General features: G+C 45.6%; 1 pseudogene; it reads right to left on the reverse strand.

Annotated features, from left to right (window-relative positions):
- Positions 1-12,093: 12,093 nt before the first annotated feature.
- LOC134931520 (5S ribosomal RNA) lies at positions 12,094-12,211 on the reverse strand (annotated as a pseudogene).
- Positions 12,212-20,742: the final 8,531 nt, after the last annotated feature.

The following is a 20,742-nucleotide window of genomic DNA, read 5'->3' on the forward strand; positions in this document are numbered from 1 at the left end:
TACCTATATCCAGTGGTCGAAGTGGAAATTTTGAAGTGGGGGTATGCAAAAGTCAAGGACATAATTATGCGCGCGCTCCAGAAAGGGGGCGCGGTCACCCAAAAGGGGTGTGGTCACCAAAATGGGGCGTGGTCAGTGTAGTAGAACCCCTTATACTATCTAGTACTGGTGCCCCTTTCATCTTATAGCACACGGTACGAGCTGAAATTCACATTATAGCACACGGTACGAGCTGAAATTCCCATTATAGCACACGGTATGAGCCGAAACTCACATTGTAGCACATGGTATGAGCCGAAATTCACATTGTAGCACACGGTATGAGCCGAAACTCACATTGTAGCACACTGAATGAGCCGAAATTCACATTGTAGCACACTGAATGAGCCGAAACTCACATTGTAGCACACTGAATGAGCCGAAATTCACATTGTAGCACACTGAATGAGCCGAAATTCACATTGTAGCACTCTGAATGAGCTGAAATTCACATTGTAGCACACTGAATGAGCCGAAACTCACATTGTAGCACACTGAATGAGCCGAAAATCACATTGTAGCACACTGAATGAGCCGAAATTCACATTGTAGCACACTGAATGAGCCGAAACTCACATTGTAGCAAACTGAATGAGCCGAAACTCACATTGTAGCACACTGAATGAGCCGAAACTCACATTGTAGCACACTGAATGAGCCGAAATTCACATTGTGGCACACTGAATGAGCCGAAATTCACATTGTGGCACACACTAAATGAGACGAAAATCACATTGTAGCACACTGAATGAGCCGAAATTCACATTGTAGCACACTGAATGAGCCGAAATTCACCTTGTAGCACAATGAATGAGCTCAAATTCACATAGTAGCACACTGAATGAGCCGAAATTCACCTTGTAGCACACTGAATGAGCTGAAATTCACTTTGTAGCACACTGAATGAGCCGAAATTCACATTGTAGCACACTGAATGAGCCGAAATTCACATTGTAGCACACTGAATGAGCCGAAATTCACATTGTAGCACACTGAATGAGCCGAAAATCACATTGTAGCACACTGAATGAGCCAACATTGTGACAGCAGGGACAGCCAGAGTGACGACAGGGAGAGAGAGAGAGAGTGACGACAGGGAGAGAGAGAGTGACGACAGTGATGACAGGGAGAGAGTGACGACAGTGAGAGAGAGTGACGACAGGGAGAGAGAGTGACGACAGTGACGACAGGGAGAGAGAGTGACGACAGTGAGAGAGTGACGACAGTGAGAGTGACGACAGTGAGAGAGAGTGACGACAGGGAGAGAGAGTGACGACAGGGAGAGAGAGCGATGACAGCAAGAGAGTGACGACAGAGAGAGAGAGTGATGGCAGGGAGAGAGAGTGACGACAGTGACGACGGAGAGAGAGTGACGACAGGGAGAGAGAGTGACGACAGGGAGAGAGAGCGATGACAGCAAGAGTGAGTGACGACAGAGAGAGAGAGTGATGGCAGGGAGAGAGAGTGACGACAGTGACGACAGGGAGAGATCACTGTGCCTTATAACCAATGCAGGGAAATGGCACTGATGAGCCCATTTGAATGTATATATCTCTGATTTCTTTTTTCTCCCAAGAATGTAATAGCTACATCATGGGGATGAGGTGCAATCAGGGAGTTTGCTGGTCTATTCAGGGAGTGAGGGAGATTGCTGCTATTTCAGGGAGTCTCCTGCAGAATGAGGGAAGGTAGGCAACTATGCCTTGCAATTATCACTGCTTTATCACTTCTCCAGGCTTAATACATCTGCCCCAGTGTAGCATGTAGGGGACATTTTACTCTGAGAACCATACAGTATTTAAAACATGAACTGAATCTCACAGTACTGCCCTCTAACTACACATGTAGTATTATATTGATACTACCTTTTATTGCAACTCACAGTCAGCCTTATGAACAGTTGGTAATAGACTGAAAAATAATCCATTCATTTAAAAATAATGGATGGCTGAAGATAATGATTTTAATATCAGTGACTTGTACCTGAAATTTTCTTTCGCTCAAACTCAATTGTGAGCACGTATTTCCATAACAAAATGAATGAATACAATAATCTTTGAAAAAGAGAGGATAAATCCAGTTATTATTATTAGTAACAGTTCAGTCTGGTTTCCAGAGAACATTTTTTTCTTTTTAAACTAGAACTGACAGCAATGATGCAATTGTTGCGGTTGAGGACTAATAGGGCTCCAGTCCAATGACACTGTCATTAGCACTTGGTCAGTCACTTGCCCAGTGGTTCCCAAATGCGGTCCTCAAGACACCCCAAAGTCCAGGTTTTAGTGATATCCCTGCTTATGCACTTATGGTATAATCAAACTGACTGAGGTACTATTTAAGTCACCTGTGCCTAAGCATGGATATCCCTAAAACCTGGACTGTTGGGGTGCCTTGTGGACTGCATTTTGGAACCACTGCACTGGCCATACATGCTTGCCTGTTCTATTCCAATGCTAAACATAGTTTGATTCCTCCACCCCATACCTGCTAAGGCCTAAGGGATGAACTTTTTCTATATAATTTTGGAATTTTAGATGAATTTAACACTATATAATAAAATACAACAACATACAGTATTACATTGATACACGGCTATCCGTTTCCCCAACCTCTCCCATATTTTCCAGACACACATAAAGGGACACACACACATGGAACAAAGAATCAGAGTAAAGCCAGTATAACAGATACTGAATTGATATCCAGTAGTATGCAGCCTAGAGCACCGGCTCTGTGTAGTTCACATCAAAATCTTGATCATAGGACAAAGCCATACGTGCCAACTTTTTCAATGGCCCCTTCAGGAGACCCTTGGTGTAGACCAGTTGATGGGTGCTGGGGGCGTGGTGTCGCTGTACAATGCCGTGATTTGCACCACTGTGCAGCAGGGGGTGTTATGCACACCAGTGCCTGCAGGAATGTACTGGTGTCTGAACTGTTATGCACACCAGTGCCTGCAGGAATGTACTGGTGTCTGAACTGTTATGCACACCAGTGCCTGCAGGAATGTACTGGTGTCTGAACAGATAGGGATGCAAAACAAATGAACTCAAAGACAGACTGGGAAATATGACATTACGTACACAGAAGGTGATAGGGTAACAAAATAAACACAAAGTGAACAGAGAAGCCCAGAGGCTAAGAAACTGGGTGTCTCCCTATTATTAGGAATGCTCAGATGAAAAAAGCAAGATGTTGTGTTTTAATACGTAGAGAACCCGAAATGCTGTTGCTAAGGGCAACAGCAAAACCCTAAAGGGTTACCAACGGGTGTGGCAGTAAACTCCTTGGTCAGAGATGGAATGATAGACACAAGGAGAGTCTCCACAATCCTAATCCTCACTTGCAGTGCACAGGTTCAGCTTACTGCCATTAAACTGAATACCTGAACACCTTGCACAGTGAGACAGGATTTAGGCAGGCAGTCTGAGAATACAGCCGCAAACCTGCTAAGTTCACAGAGTAGCAAAAGAACCCCAGCAGGTTAAACGACTGACTCCAGTCTTACTGCTAGGTCTGGATTGGCAGAGTGTAGTACCAAATCCCCAGGCCTATTTGCAGTAAGCAACAACAAATACAAAGCTACACAGTACTGGCTAACTTTCAGGAACTGACTAACCAACAAAGATTCAGCAGCATCTGCTTAACCTGAGAAGAGGCCTTATAAAGCAGGTGCTGTCCACGCCCCACTCAGACCTCACAGACTGTGAGCACAAAAACCAGCACCGGATCCCCTGACGTGCACAGAGCCTGTAACCACTGCACAGCAAAAGACCCGAACCGGAGTATCAGCTGCGCTCAGGTTACTCCGCTAGCACTTGTCTCCCGGTTGCCATGACGACGTGGCAGCACAGGGCAGGAGACCCTAACAGTACCCCCCCTCTGACGAGGGGTCAAAGAACCCCTACCACCGGGTTTATCGGGGAACTGCGAGAAGAAAGAGCGTATCAGTCTGGGGGCATGAAGATCACAACTGCGCACCCACGACCGCTCCTCCGGGCCATACCCCTTCCAGTGCACCAAAAATGACAGCCGACCCCGAACCATCTTGGAGTCAAGAATCCTTTCAACAACAAACTCCTTCTGGCCACGTATCAGAAGAGGAGAAGGTATTCCACTGGAAGAAGGATTACTAATTGCCCGTTTTAAAAGGGAACAATGAAATGTTTTATTGATACCCAAAGAACGGGGCAGGTCTAACTGAAATGCCACCGGATTGATTACCCTGGTGATCTTATAAGGGCCGATGAACCGGGGGCCTAACTTATGAGATGGCTGTCTCAACTTCAAATTCTTGGTAGACAACCAGACTAAGTCTCCTAATTTGAAGCTGCAGGGTCTTTTCCGCTTATCAAAAACCCTTTTGGTCACTAATGACACAGACACAAGGGCTTTCTTCACTTTCCTCCAAATACCTCTAAGGACAGAAACCACAGAGGAACCACCAGGCGTGGAGTCCAGGGGGTCAAAAGAATTGGCCTTAGGATGATGCCCATACACACAAAGGAAGGGAGAGATCCCTGTAGCAGAGTGAGCCGCGTTGTTATAGGCAAACTCCGCCATGGACAGATGAGCAACCCAGTCAGTCTGACACTTGGAGACATAACACCTGAGGAACTGCTCCAAGGACTGGTTCACCCTTTCAGTCTGCCCATTAGACTGCGGATGGTAGCCTGACGACAAGCTGACAGAAATCTGGAGATCGGAACAAAATGCCCTCCAGAATTTGGCCACAAACTGGGATCCGCGGTCAGAGACCACATCAAGTGGCAACCCGTGGAGACGCACAACATGCAGCATAAATAATTCAGACAGGCGTCTGGCCGATGGCAGCCCAACCAATGGAACGAAGTGCGCCATCTTCGAAAACCTGTCAACGACAACCCAGATGGCTGTCATCCCCGAGGATTTGGGCAAGTCCACCACAAAATCCATTGAAATGTGGGTCCATGGCTTAGATGGGATAGAGAGTGGATGTAATGGGCCAACAGGAACCCCTCTAGGAGTCTTATTTCGGGCACAGATGTCACATGCCCGAACCCACTTATCCACATCCCTAGCCACCGAGGGCCACCACACCGCCCTAGATAGCAACTCCCGAGTTCTGGCAATACCCGGGTGACCTGCCGACTTCTTGGCATGGAATTCCAGGAACACTCGCTGTCTTAACCTAGGAGGCACAAACAAAAGACCTACCGGAAGGTCTGGAGGAGCCTGCTCCTGTGCTCTAAGGACTAATGACAAGAGGTCCTGGGTAATGCCCACTTTAATACATGATGGGGACACAATGGGCAACGGCTCCTCGGTGGTCTCCTGGATTGGAGCAAAACTCCGCGAGAGCGCATCAGCCTTGATATTTTTTGACCCAGGGCGCTATGTTATCAAAAAATTAAAGCGAGCAAAAAACAAAGCCCATCGTGCCTGCCTGGCATTGAGACGCTTCGCTGACTCTAAATATGCCAGATTCTTATGGTCGGTGAGAATTGAGACCACAAACTTAGCCCCCTCAAGCCAGTGTCTCCACTCCTCGAGTGCATCCTTAATAGCCAACAATTCCCGGTTACCCACGTCATAATTCATCTCGGCAGGCGAAAATTTACGGGAAAAGTAAGCACAGGGATGAAGGCGATTATCAGACACTCCCATCTGAGAGAGCACTGCCCCAATACCCATCTCAGAGGCATCCACCTCCACCACAAAAGGACGCTCTGGATCTGGGTGTCGTAGCACCTTGGCCGAGACAAATGCCCTTTTGAGACGGGCAAAAGCCGCTTTAGCCTCACAAGACCAGTGAGCAACATCCGCCCCTTTCTTAGTGAGTGCCACCAAGGGCGCCACTATAGACGAAAATCCAGCGATAAATCGTCTATAAAAATTTGCAAAGCCCAGGAAACGCTGAAGCGCCTTCAAACTAGTGGGCTGCACCCAATCCAGGACTGCCTGTACCTTGGAACCCTCCATTTGGAAACCTTCTGGGGAGATAATATATCCTAGAAATGCGATTTGCTGAACTTCAAATTCGCACTTCTCCAGCTTCGCCCCAAGCCGGTGGTCTCTGAGTTTCTGGAGGACTAAGCGTACATGCTTCCGATGTTCCTCCAGGGAATGGGAGAAGATTAGGATGTCATCTAAGTATACAACTAAGAATCTATCCAAATATTCCCTGAGTACATCGTTCATGAAATCCTGGAAGACTGCCGGGGCATTACAGAGCCCAAAAGGCATCACCAAATATTCATAATGCCCTGAGTGGGTATTAAAGGCAGTCTTCCATTCATCCCCCTCTCTTATTCGGATTAGATTGTACGCCCCGCGTAGGTCAATCTTAGAAAAAATGGTGGCAGTACGAAGCTGGTCAAACAAGACCGAAATGAGAGGCAGTGGGTATGAGTTTTTAATCGTGATACGGTTCAATTCCCTGAAGTCGATGCAGGGTCGCAACGAACCGTCCTTTTTACCCACGAAGAAGAACCCCGACCCAACTGGAGACTGTGAAGGTCTGATAAATCCCTTAGCCAAGTTCTCCTGAATGTACTCTGCCATAGCCTGAGTCTCAGGACGTGACAGGGAGTACAACCTGCTCTTGGGAAGCTTAGCATTTGGCAATAAATCAATGGCACAGTCATAGGGGCGATGGGGAGGTAGTACCTCTGCAACTTTTTTGGAGAACACGTCAGCAAAATCTGCATAGCACCCTGGCAATCCTGGCAAACTTAGCTGCGAGAGCCTGACTGGAAGGCTCAAGCAACTCCTGAAACAATCAGTTCCCCAACTAAGAATCTCCCCAGAGACCCAGTCAAATTGAGGATTGTGGGCCCTTAACCAGGGTAACCCCAACACCAATGGGGCAAAAGTACAGACAGTCACATAAAAGGACAATTTTTCAGAGTGTGTGGCTCCAATAAACAAAGAAATCTGGCTAGTGCAAGAGGTAATTTTACCTTGGGATAATGGTTCCCCGTTTAACCCACAAATCTCAATTTTCCGATGCCAAGGGTACTAAGGGAACAGAGTGTTTCAGGGCGAATTGGCGGTCCATAAAAACCCCGTCGGCCCCACTGTCCACAAAGGCCTCAGTCTTGACAGTTTGACCGAGGATCTTCAAGGTCACCGGAATGATAAAAGTCTTCTTGGGAAATTCTGACTTCTGGCCTGACAGGATATTTCCCATCACCCTCAGGCCCTGAAGTTTTCCGGCTTTTCTGGGCATGATACTACCACATGACCTTTATTCCCACAGTACAAACACAACCCCTGCTGTCTCCTCCGCGTCTTCTCACGCGAGGAGAGGCGGGTAGCCCCAATCTGCATAGGCTCCTCGGAAAATTCCTCAGAGTCTGAGGTTCCCTTGGGAAAGAAGGAAACCTCGGTCTCCCTTTCAAGCCTACGCTCTCTCAGCCGTCTATCCACCCGGATGAATAACCGCATGAGCTGATCCAAGCTATCAGGCAAGGGATATTGTACCAGTTGGTCTTTTATCTGGTTAGAAAGACCTCTTCGGTACTGGTGTCTCAGGGCTGGGTCATTCCACTGGGTATCATGGGCCAACCTCCGAAACTCCGTACAGTAAACCTCAACTGGCCTTCGCCCTTGCTTAAGGATCGAAATCTGAGCCTCGGCTGAGGCCGTCTTGTCAGGGTCATCATACAACATGCCCAGTGCCGTAAAAAAAGCATCAACACTTTTAAGCGACGGACAGTCAGGCTGCAACCCATATGCCCAGACCTGTGGGTCTCCTTGTAGCAAGGAAATCACTATGCCCACCCGCTGAATCTCCGACCCTGAAGACTGAGGCCTAAGCCGAAAGTACAGCTTGCAGCTCTCCTTGAAACAAAAGAACTGCGAGCGATCTCCAGAAAAACGATCCGGGAGATTTACTTTCGGCTCCTTAACCCCTGAAGGTGCTGCTGCAGGAGTTCCGCCAGCGGCCTGGGAGGTGTGCATTTTAATGGACAAATCATTAAATTGTCGAGTCAGGACCTGCACCTGATCGACCACCTGTTGCAACGTATTTTGAGGGGTATGCTCCATATTCCCACAAAATTTCAACAGGAGTATTAGGCTGCTGAATATGTTATGCACACCAGTGCCTGCAGGAATGTACTGGTGTCTGAACTGTTATGCACACCAGTGCCTGCAGGAATGTACTGGTGTCTGAACTGTTATGCACACCAGTGCCTGCAGGAATGTACTGGTGTCTGAACGGATAGGGATGCAAAACAAATGAACTCACAGACAGACTGGGAAATATGACATTACGTACACAGAAAGTGATAGGGTAACAAAATAAACACAAAGTGAACAGAGAAGCCCAGAGGCTAAGAAACTGGGTGTCTCCCTATTATTAGGAATGCTCAGATGAAAAAAGCAAGATGTTGTGTTTTAATACGTAGAGAACCCGAAATGCTGTTGCTAAGGGCAACAGCAAAACCCTAAAGGGTTACCAACGGGTGTGGCAGTAAACTCCTTGGTCAGAGATGGAATGATAGACACAAGGAGAGTCTCCACAATCCTAATCCTCACTTGCAGTGCACAGGTTCAGCTTACTGCCACTAAACTGAATACCTGAACACCTTGCACAGTGAGACAGGATTTAGGCAGGCAGTCTGAGAATACAGCCGCAAACCTGCTAAGTTCACAGAGTAACAAAAGAACCCCAGCAGGTTAAACGACTGACTCCAGTCTTACTGCTAGGTCTGGATTGGCAGAGTGTAGTACCAAATCCCCAGGCCTATTTGCAGTAAGCAACAACAAATACAAAGCTACCCAGTACTGGCTAACTTTCAGGAACTGACTAACCAACAAAGATTCAGCAGCATCTGCTTAACCTGAGAAGAGGCCTTATAAAGCAGGTGCTGTCCACGCCCCACTCAGACCTCACAGACTGTGAGCACAAAAACCAGCACCGGATCCCCTGCCGTGCACAGAGCCTGTAACCACTGCACAGCAAAAGACCCGAACCGGAGTATCAGCTGCGCTCAGGTTACTCCGCTAGCACTTGTCTCCCGGTTGCCATGACGACGTGGCAGCACAGGGCAGGAGACCCTAACAGGGGGTAGGGCCATGATGATACAATTGATTTGCATTATCAAGCATCCGTTGCAGTGGGTGGGATTTGACAGGCTCAGCTTCTCTAATGGAAGTCCCCCAGACATTCCGGAAGAGTAGGCAAGTGTGGATGAAGTACCGTAAGAAGAGACAAAAGAAGGTAAATGAATTTATAGAAGTTTATAGTGCACTTTAGACCCACTGTGTTAATAATAAGTCAATAATGATTGAATAATTCTTTTAACAAATGTGTTTGGTTCCCAAATGCGCTGCACACATGTGTATCTTCATGGTATAGTATTTATTAGTTCACCAGTAGTACCCCTTAATGATAATCACTGATGTAATATGAGCGTGGTAAAGCTGGGTACACACTTGTCCAATCCTCGGCAGATCAGACTGTTATATAATCCTATTGCAGACCTGCTCGCAGATTCTACATCCAATCCACGCATACACGTTTGTCTATAAGCTCGCACCCAGACTCCCATTGGCTGTTTTTACAGTAGTCGCGGTGGACTTAAGGAGGAATGACAAGCATTGCTCTGTGTCCAGAGAACACAGACAGCGTTGATCCCAAGGGTCATGCAGCCAGTGTGTATATATATATATATATATATATATATAAAAATAAAAACATATAACATTTCAGGTATGTTTGTATGTGTTAACCCCACGCATGCAATGAGTGGTCTGCGGCCCATGGGCAGCAGTCACCACTGCTTGCTGCATATTCTGCTTTGATTTTGACCTGGGGGCTGTGGCCTGTAAGCTCTTTTGCATGGCCACTTGCTCATTGCGGCATCTTCCACGTCTTCCCGTGGGGACAGCAGCCTGTAAGCTCTTTTGATTGCCTCCGCCTCCCCAGGGCTTTTGGCAGGGTCTCTTCCATCTTCACCCGGGGGCGGTGGCCTGTAAGCTCGTTTGCATACATATTCTCAGCAATATGTACTATAGTAACTCTTCTTTGGAATAGGATCAGATTGGCTAGCCTTTGCTCCCCATGCTCATCAAAGAGCCTGGCACCCATGACCATCTGGCCAGTTCACCGGTTGTCCTTCCTTGGACCCATACCAGGAACACCCCACAAGACCTAATGATTTGAAGATGTTTTGACCCAGTTGTCTAGTCATCACAATTTGTGTCTTGTAATATTTGCTCAGTTTCCTACACTTTCCTGCTTTCATCACATCAACTTCTGTCTGTTCACTTGCTGCCTAATATATCCCACCCATTGGCAGGTGCCAATGTAACAAGATAAGCAAGTGAGAAACAATATAATATAAAAAACTTCTTACCTTATAAAAACACCCATAAATGACAAGCAGCATTATACTCGGGACTACTGATTCCGGTAATATTGAAAGTACATTATGACAACAGAACAACAAAGGTGCCGATTCAGACCTGATCGCTAGGCTGTGTTTTCGCACAGCCTGCGATCAGATCTGAACTGCGCTTGCGTATGCACTGCAATGCGCAGGCACGACAGTCCACAGCAAAGGGGATCGCCGTCAGCGACGGGATGGTGCAACCTCCTTGCGATCACAAGGAAGTTCAGTACTAGAAAAATGGGAGTGACCCCGCACCAGCAAAATTTGAACAAGATACAAAAAAAAACCCAGCATTCGTCAATTTATATGACTAAACTGTCCTGTTAACACTGCTGGTGGTGCACCAAAAGTCAATATTATTTGAAGTACAGAAAAGGAAAAGAGAAAGGAGACTTTTTGTTTGGCGCACTCTTAAAGAAAACAAGTATATATTAACCAGAATGGGTCAGTATTGTTACTGTAATATAAAACTTACCTTTTAATAAATTGGTTTCAAATGTAGTCTCCTTAATGTTAAACTATTTTTAATATATTCATTTAAAATAATTAATTGATAAATATCAATATAAATGCGGCAGGGATAGCGGGAATCTTAATGTTAACTTTAAAGTCCACAATTGGACTACCAGCTGGGCACCTCCATACTGGTAAAATTTAGGAGCTAAACCGTCTTATCTAAGTATACCAACGATTGATCCTATTTGTTCAAGATTAGTTAGGGATGTAGGTGTCTGTGATGTTTCTGCCTAATATTGCCGGAAACTGGTTTTCATAAGAAAAAGACTTTTCATAGTTACAAAGAATATGTAATATCAATGGTACATGATTCAAAAATCAGATCTCCAAATATAAGGGGTAATTCCAAATTGATCGCAGCAGGAAATTTTTTAGCAATTTGGCAAAACCATGTGCACTGCAGGGGGGGGGGGGGGGGCAGATATAACATTTGCAGAGAGAGTTAGATTTGGGTGGATTATTTCGTTTCTGTGCAGGGTAAATACTGGCTGCTTTATTTTTACACTGCAATTTAGATTGCAGATTGAACACACCACACCCAAATCTAACTCTCTCTGCACATGTTAAATCTGCCCCCCCCCCCCTGCACTGCACATGGTTTTGCCCAACTGCTAAAAAATTTCCTGCAGCGATCAACTTGGAATTACCCCCATAGTAAGATGATGTAAGAATTAGTTGACAGAAATTGACAGAAGGTTTGTGAGAAACCTGACACTGCACAAGAGAGTACATAAGGACTCGTAAATCCATCCAGGAAAGAAAAAGGGTGTAAGATAAACCGAGTGAATCTCCTGTCAGCGTTATACCCCTTTTCCACTAGCTAAATGTGGAAACGGCTCAACACGGGTTGAGTGACCCTGGAATCCTACCCGGGTAGCTACCTGGGTTGGACACGGTAACACGGTAATGACCTGGGTAATTGTGCAGTGGAAACAGTCATTACCCGTGTTTCAGACCTGAGTAATGAGTGACATCAATAGGCTTTTACAGAGCTTACCCGGATTAAGTGGAAACAGATCCGACTCGGGAATAACCCATGTCAAAGTGCAGTGGAAACGGCGAGGCCGACACGGGTTGTAGCCGGGTTAAACATCCTGGATCGGACCCGGTACTCATTTGGAAAAGGGGTATAAGACTGGAGTGTCCCTAAAATGAGGACCTATTACACCAGGTATTCCCAGGTGGTCTCCCTCCTGGTACTGACTCGGCCCTATACTGTATAGCTTCCAAGATCGAACGGGATTAGGTATAGGCAGTATGGTATGGTAGTAGGTCACAGGAATCCCTGTTGTATTTTCTCCAGAATCGCTGATGAGAGTTCAGAAAAAATACTATTGTGATCGCAAGGAGGTTGACAGGAAGAGGGTGTTTGTGGGTGGCAACTGACCGTTTTAAAGGAGTGTCCGGGAAAACGCAGGAGGGACCAGGCGTTTGGAGGGAGGGTTTCTGACGTCAGCTCCGTCCCTGATCATCGCAGCTGCTGAGTCAGTCCTCGTCTGAACAGAAACTGCACAAACTGATGTTTGTGCAGTTCTGCTACAAATGCGATCGCACACCTGCACACAATCCATACCCTCCCCCTGTAGGCAGCGACTACCTGATCGCAGGAATGCAAACAAAGCACCCTAGCGATCAGGTCTGAATTACCCCCAAAGTCAATATAGTAACCCACACCTGAAACACAATATAAAAACAAAGGTAAAGACATAGGCCAAAAGAATAAAAGATAAACTCGAGTTCCGATCTGACAACAAACCCAAGCTGGGACTTGGTTCCACTCGTGACCCCAAAGTGAATCCAAACTGGGATTCCATTTGACTCAGAACCCCTAAGTTCGTATATGTTAGTATTTCAGGAACATCGAACCGCACATGTCTAATATACAATATATAGTTTTGCATGTACATGGTCCTGATTCAGAGGAGGATGGTGTGCAGTAGCAGCTGCAACTTTTGATGCAACCGTTTCTGTAAATTTCAGTCTTACTCAAACTTCCCTCAATTGTTCATATATCTAATGTCCCCTTACAACCAAAGTCTTCAGCACTATGTATTTTTGCGAACTTTTCGACCTGACCACAGCGCCAATCTTATACCACTTCTACTATAAACAGTACTTTCCTACTTTACATACACCACTTATACCTACAGTACTAGTGGTTTTGGTTGTAATTCATCATCATGTTTTGGTTTTGGCAAAACCACCCACAAGTGTTTTGGTTCGGATTCGGTTTTTGGTTTGGTTTTGGATTTGTTTAAAATTGATAACAATTGATAAACATTGATAAAATAAATCATGTATTTTGGACTTGTTTACATGCACGCCAAAAACAGAGTTCGGTTTTTAAACTCGAGTTCCGAACTGACAACAAACCCGAGCCGGGACTTGGTTCCACTCATCACCCCAAAGTGATTCCAAACTGGGATTCCATTTGACTCAGAAGAACCCCTAAGTTCGTGTATGTTAGTATTTCAGGAACATTGAACCGCACATGTCTAATATACAGTGTATAGTTTTGCTTGGACATGGTCCTCAGTTAAAAAATGTAACCTGCGCTTTTTTATGTACAGCAGCTCAATTAGATAAAGAACCGTTAATTATGATATGGTGTTTGAGCGCTAAATGTTGAAAAAGGGAAGGGGAAAGTGGCACCTGTAATAAAAGAAATTAGTTATTTTTTATATAAACGATTTTTTTTTTTACAGCTCTTTTAAGAGAATTTGGTGGTGATGGAGTTGTAGCCAGTCCGATGTTGCCTAACTGTCCCTACATGTTTTCCGTGAGGCTTCCTTGCCTTGGCTGCTGTTAGCGGCTTTCGTTCTCTCTGACCGCTGCATCCAGCGGGGAGCCAGCTGATGATGTAACTCGGCGGGCGTTTGGTCTCTCGGGCGGCGGTTCCTCCTGATAGCACCACTATTCATCAACGCGTTTCGTGTGTTCAACACACTTTTTCCAGGTGGTATTGCTTGGGGTTTCACTTCCTTTATAGAGAAAACTTTAAAAAAAAAATTTTAGAAAACTTTATTGATCCATATAATAAAAACGGAACTTCAACTCCGGAAGTTATAAAAAAGGTGGGAACCGCATGTTCTTCAGCTCCATCTTGAATACTGAAATTGATTAAAATATATGTATGCATTAAAAAGTTTATTCTAAAAGGTGTCACTTGTGTCTATGATGTGTATATATAAAAAAGCATGTGTATGAATAATTTATTTATAGAAATATATTTAATTCTATCTCTATATTGTGTCCTAAAAGTTCTAACGTTTTTAATTCAAACATCCATTTGCTCTCTTTTTTCTTTAATTCTTCCACTAAGTCTCCTCCTCTCCAATTCCTGTTTATTTTTTGGATCGGCAAAAAAGTCAGTCCCGATGGGTCTTTGTTGTGTTTTTCCAGAAAATGATTAGACAGGCTATGACTAGTGAGGCCTCTCTTAGCATTATAGATATGTTTAGCAAAGCAAGTTTTTGCTTTTCTTTTAGTTTGCCCCACGTATTGGAGTCCACATGGGCATGTGGCTATATAGATGACCCCTTCAGTATTACAAGTGAGGTTGTCTCTAATAGTGTATACTTTTCCTGTTGTATGTGATTTAAATGTTGTGACTGGTTTAGTTGTTTTCGCTTTTTCATTTTTGCAAGCTTTACAGGTAAGACATTTGTGGTATCCCTTTGTTCTTTTTTGGGTTGAATCTTCTATTTTTTGTAAGTGGCTTGAGACTAACTCCTGTTTCATATTTTTGGCTTTTCTATAGATGACTTGTGGTTTTTCCTTAATTAGAGGTCGCAAGGCTTCATCCATTAATAAAACATGCCAGTGTTTTTTAATCATTTTTTCAGTGACATTCGTGTTGCTATTAAATTGTGTTATAAATGGAAGAGAAAGGGCTGTATCTTTAATATTGGCTTTATATGTTAGCATTTCTTTTCTATCCAACTGCCCTATTGCTTTTATTTGTGATTGCAATTTCTCTTTTTTTGTAGCCGTTAACAATGAAGTTGGTCATCATTTCTTCACTTTGTCTTTCAAAATTCTCATGTTCTGTACAATTGTGTTTAATTCGTTGAAATTATCCTCTTGGTATGATAGAAATCCAATTGATGTGGTGGTTGCTTGTGGTTGCTAACATGTTGTTTCCATTAACTGGCTTTATATGTGTTCTAGACTGTATTTTGTTATTATGAATGTAGATTTCTAGATCTAAGAAGGTTATTTGATTTTTACTGGACGTTGTTTCAAATTCAAGGTTGAGTGAATTATTGTTGATATATATATATCTTGAAATTGTCCAATTCTTGGTCAGTAGTTCCTTCCCAAATGAAAAATACGTCATCTATATAACGATACCAAGATATCAGATGTTCTCGATATTCGGTACTTGGCCAGATGTTATCGTCTTCCCATTTTGCAATAAACAGATTGGCGTAGCTGGGCGCCAGTGATGTTTCCATGGCTGTTCCACATTTCTGGATAAAAACTTGTCCTCGTACCAGAAGTAATTGTGCGTCAATATAAACTCAATATTGGCCATGATGAAATTTACTTGTTCGTTTGCTAATTGGTTGCCCTTAGACAAAAAATGTCTAGTGTGGTCACAGCCTTGATCATGTGCAATACATGTGTATAATGATTTCACATCCGTAGTGCACAGTGTGTAATGTCCCTTCCACTGGATTGACTCTAATTTTTGAAGTATACTTGTAGTGTCTTGTAGGTAACTTTTCTGTTGGGTAACTAACGAATGAAGGAAGAAGTCTGTATATTTTGAAAGATTGGCTGTTAGGGATTGTATACCTGAAACAATTGGACGGCCCGGAGGGTTTGTAAGGTTTTTTTTTTTTTTTAAATTGTTTATTTTAATTTTCAGGGTATAAACTTTACAGGGTACAAACATTACTGCAGCCTTCCCCCTTACATGGGATGGGCTGTTCTGTCTAGCATAACATAACCGATAACTGATATATAACCTTAAAAATAAGGAACATGTGGTTCCCACATTGCAAAGAAACAGCAAAGAGTTATGTCTCAGGGTAGACAGAGACTATTCAGGTGGGTGGGAACCGACACACAGGTTCATTAATATGACTGCAGGAGGGTAGAGACTAAAGAGGTAGAACCTGAGAGGCGAGAAAAAGAGACAGGGGAGATGGGGAGGGAATAGAGTAGGAGGAGAGGTGGCAGGGTTAGGGAAATTCCGCTGGTACGCCCCCGTTTTGCGTTGGTACGCGCATGGCGTTAGTATTAAATGGAAAGTGCTACTCGGGGGAACACGAAAAGGTTATGTTAAGGATATCCTCTGAGTTACTTGTCGGGCTAGGAGAGTACAGGGGTCATAGTAGTATGGCCGTCGAGCTCCCGGGGGGTCGAGCTCCGTGTGCGGGGGCCTGTGAGTCAAACCAGAGTTCCCATATTTGAAGGAACTGAAAAGATCTGTTATGGAGGTATGCCGTGATTTTTTCCATGCTTGCGAAGTACCATATTTTGTTGATGACCTGTTGTATAGGGGGGGACTCCCTCTTTTTCCAGTTTAGGGCAATTGCGCATCTAGCCGCGTTCAAGATCTGTGTCTGTAATTTACCAGAGTTCGGAGGTGCGTTGGCAGTGGGGAGGCCTAGCAGAAAGGACCAAGGATCTTTGTATATCCGGGTCTGGAGCACTGTACTCAGCAAGTGGGCGACTGAATCCCAGAATAGCTCGATTTTAGGGCATGTCCACCATATATGGAGGAAAGAGCCGTGACCGCCGCATCCTCTCCAGCACAGTGGCTGGGAGGAGGGGAACATTTTGTGAAGTCTAGAGGGGACTAGATACCACCTATATAAGATTTTATATGCGTTTTCCTTAACTAGGGTTGAAATCGAGGATTTCGCGGCAGCCGCAAAGACATCTGACCAATCATAGTCATCTGGTATCGGGCCAAGGTCCTGTTCCCATCTGAGTATAAAAGCCGGGGTCGTCTCCTTATCCCCTACCTGGAGAAGGGAATACAGTTGTGAGATGATTCCACGAGCGAGCGGTTTGTAATAGCAATAGGACTCCAGGGTGGAGAGAGGTTGGAATGGGGATGTGCTTGTTAAGGACGAGACAAAATGTCTCACCTGTAGATAGGTAAAAGGGTTCGCATCCGGGAAGTCATATTTTGACGCAATTTCCGGTAAGGGTGTACAGGCCCCTTCGGACAATACATCTAGAACGAAGCGGATGTTATGTGTCAACCATGGGTGCGAGCGGGACATGGAATGGCCTGGGACAAACGAAGGGTTGTCCCACAATGGAGTAAGCGCCGAAGGGGCTGATAACATGTGGAAATGGCGTGTACAATAGTACCAGATCTGACAGGTGAATTCCAGAACCGGGTGGAGTTGTAAATGGGGAGATCTAGATTTAGGAGGGGATAGGAGTAGAGATGATAGAGGAGTACGGCTCAGTGTCCTCTCTAACTGGAGCCAACGTATGGACTGCGTAGGGGCGAACCATGCAGCCGCTTGGCTGAGATGGGTGGCCAGATAGTAAAGGCGGATATCTGGGAATCCTCTCCCCCCTTCTTGTACTGATCTGCGGAGGGTAGAGAACCCTATCCTAGGAGTTTTATTTCTCCACACAAAGCGTAGTAACCACGTATGAATTTGTGCCAGTACCGAGTCCGGCACTTTCACTGGTAGCGTTTGGAATAGATAGAGGAGGCGGGGGATAATATTCATTTTCAGAGCTATGATACGGCCTAACCAAGATATGATTAATGATTGCCATTTATGGAGATCGGCCTTAAGATTTTTAAGCAAAGGCGAGAAATTTTCCTTAAACAAGTCTCCATAGCGGCTCGTAATATAGACCCCCAGGTATCGGATTTTAGAGGTACACCAGGTGAATTTGAAGTTGTTTTGCATGTTGGCTATTTGGGGAGGGGAAATGTGGAGGGGGAGAGCTTCCGTCTTGGACCAGTTGACTTTGTAGCCCGATAACTGTCCGTAGTCAGACAGGAGAGTAAAAAGGTTCGGCAGAGAGGTATGAGGTGAGGAAAGTGACAGGAGGACGTCGTCTGCGAACAAGGAAATCTTGTAGACAGAGTCCCCTACTCCTAGTCCTCCGATGTCGGGCGAGGCTCGGATTCGGGCTGCTAATGGTTCTATCACTAAGGCAAAGATCAGGGGTGAAAGTGGGCAGCCCTGTCTGGTACCGTTGGAGATGTCCAAAGGGTCAGATTGTACTCCGTTTATAGATACCCTGGCGGAAGGGGTCGAATATAAGGCTTGTATCCCTGTAAGGAATTCCCCCTGAAAGCCCAAATGTGCCAGAGTTTCAAACATAAAGGGCCACCCTATTCTGTCAAATGCTTTCTCCGCGTCCAGAGAAAGCAAGAGAGCAGGGGTGTGTGTAAGATTGATATAGTGGGTCAGGCTAATAATTCGTCTCGTGTTGTCTCGGGCTTGACGGCCGGGGATAAATCCTACCTGGTCGTTATGGATAAGGTGGGGTAAGACTCTATTTAGACGGAGAGCCAATATTTTGGCATAAATCTTGATATCTGAGTTAAGTAATGATATAGGCCTATAGTTGGCGCAACTAGATGCGTCCTTACCCTCCTTAGGAATGACTATTATCTTGGCCTCCAGTGTCGTTTTGGAGAAAGAGGCTCCCTGCAAGACAGCATTGAAGAGGGCTGAGAGGTAAGGTGTAAGTTGGGGGAGAAAGGTCTTGTAATATGCGGCCGTAAAGCCGTCTGGGCCAGGCGCTTTGCTAAGTTTTAGGGATTTGACGACAGTGGCAATTTCCTCTTCGGATATCTCCGAATTCAATTCGGCTGAGACCGATGAGCTTAAACGAGGGAGATGGCATTGGGATAGGAAAGTACGAATAGCCCCAATAAAGTCTGGTTTCGTCTGAGTGGTCTTACGGGCGTTGTATAGCTTCTCGTAGAAGCGAGAAAAAGTTTCAGTGATGCGTTTGGGGTCCCTAGTCTTCACGCCAGAGGGATGCTGAATAGACATAACGTTATTCCTTGTGAGTTTAGCCCGGAGCCTGGAGGCTAGTATCCGGTCAGCTTTATCCCCTTTTTCGTAAAAGGATTGGTTGAGCCACTTCAAGCTGGTCTCCACCCTCGTCGTCAGGAGCATGTTTAATTCACCTCTGACCGCAGCCAAGGCAGAGAGGTCCGTTTCGGACCCTGTTTTTTTGTGTTTCAGTGAGAGGGAGCCAAGCATGTCCGTGAGTTCCCGGATGCGTTTGGATCTAGCCTTCTTGTTATACGAGGAGGCACTAATCAAGCATCCGCGTATGACCGCTTTGTGAGCGTCCCAGAGTAACATAGGGGGGACAGACGGGGATGTGTTTGTCTCAAAGTAGTGGGAGATTTCGGCGGCTATGTGAGCTTTCGTTTGGGGATTAAGAAGGAGTCTGTCGTTCAATCTCCATACAGGGTGGCGAGCGGGTGGGTGTGGGCCTGCGACATCTACGGTGACCGGACCGTGGTCTGACCACGTGTTGGGGTGGATGGAGGTATCAATGATACTTTGTGCAGGCTCCGAACTCAGGAAAATCATGTCTAATCTCGTGTAAACATCGTATATGGGGGAGTAGTAAGTATAGTCTTTGGCAGTCGGCTCTTTTACTCTCCATGCATCGAAAAGAAGGTGTCGTGACAGCAGGAGGTTCAAAGCGGTTGCATTGCGCGTATGTAAGGGGCGCATGGATCTGGGCAGAGGTTTAGATCTGTCCAGAGTGCTGTCTAGAGTCACATTAAAGTCCCCCCCTAGTACCACATTGCCGCGTCTGTGTAGGGCTAAGAGGTTATTTAAGGAGTGGAAAAAGGGAGCCTGGGTCTGATTTGGAGCGTAAGCATTTAGGAATGTATAGGGGGTCCCGTTTAACAATCCTACTAACAACAAGTATCTGCCTTCAGGGTCGCTCACTATTTCAGAGGGGATGAAATCTAAATGATTAGCAAAGAGTATAGAGACCCCTTTCTTCTTGTGTATGGGGTCACAAGCATGGAAAGTGTGCGGGAAGTGTTTGGACTTAAGTGCTGGGTGTGATTTACCTGAGAAGTGGGTCTCCTGTAGGAAGACAATATCGCCTTTAAGTTGTTTAAGGGATTGAAATAAAAGGGAACGTTTGCGTGGGCTATTTAGACCTTTCGTGTTCAATGTGATTATCCTAAGGACCATGGTTTGAGAACAGAGCACTTTTCATGTGGGAGCGCGCCAGCGGAGTTCCGAAAGACAGGGGGGAAGGAAAAGGAAAGAGGATCAGGAAGAAAGGGAGAGAAAGGGTAGGAGAACAGATGGAGAACAAGCATAAATTAGCATCAGTGGTTAAAGAGCGGAGGGAGTCCGTTCTCGTCAGTCGGACCCAAGGGAGAGACAGACCCGCAGGTCTAGGTCGTCCGACGTCGACCCTAAAGGTCGAGTGGGGGGTGGGTGAACCCAGCTGCTCAGAGAGGAGACCGGGTCCCGTGTGCGATCATACTATATTTAAATGTACGCAATATGAGTAATAATCTAGGGGAGCTTAAAGGGGAGGGGGGAAGGGGGGGGGGAGGGTAACAGCATTAGTAGGATTGGGGGTTAACAAGGCATTCTGAACGCATATTACTAGCAATAATATTAAGACCTGTGTGAGGTAGAAAAGGAGAACAAGAAAAAACAAAACTCACCCCCTACGGGCCTCCCGGGACCGAAGCCTACGCGGCCAGCCACGAAGAACCCCGGCCCCGAGGGCCCGCACGGGTCTCCCCACAACAGGATCGACAAGACCTTACATGGTAGACATTATCTTAACCCAATGCTCCACATCGTATGGG

This window comes from Pseudophryne corroboree, chromosome 5, assembly GCF_028390025.1.
Source record: "Pseudophryne corroboree isolate aPseCor3 chromosome 5, aPseCor3.hap2, whole genome shotgun sequence".
In the NCBI taxonomy this organism is placed as follows: Eukaryota; Metazoa; Chordata; class Amphibia; order Anura; family Myobatrachidae; genus Pseudophryne; species Pseudophryne corroboree.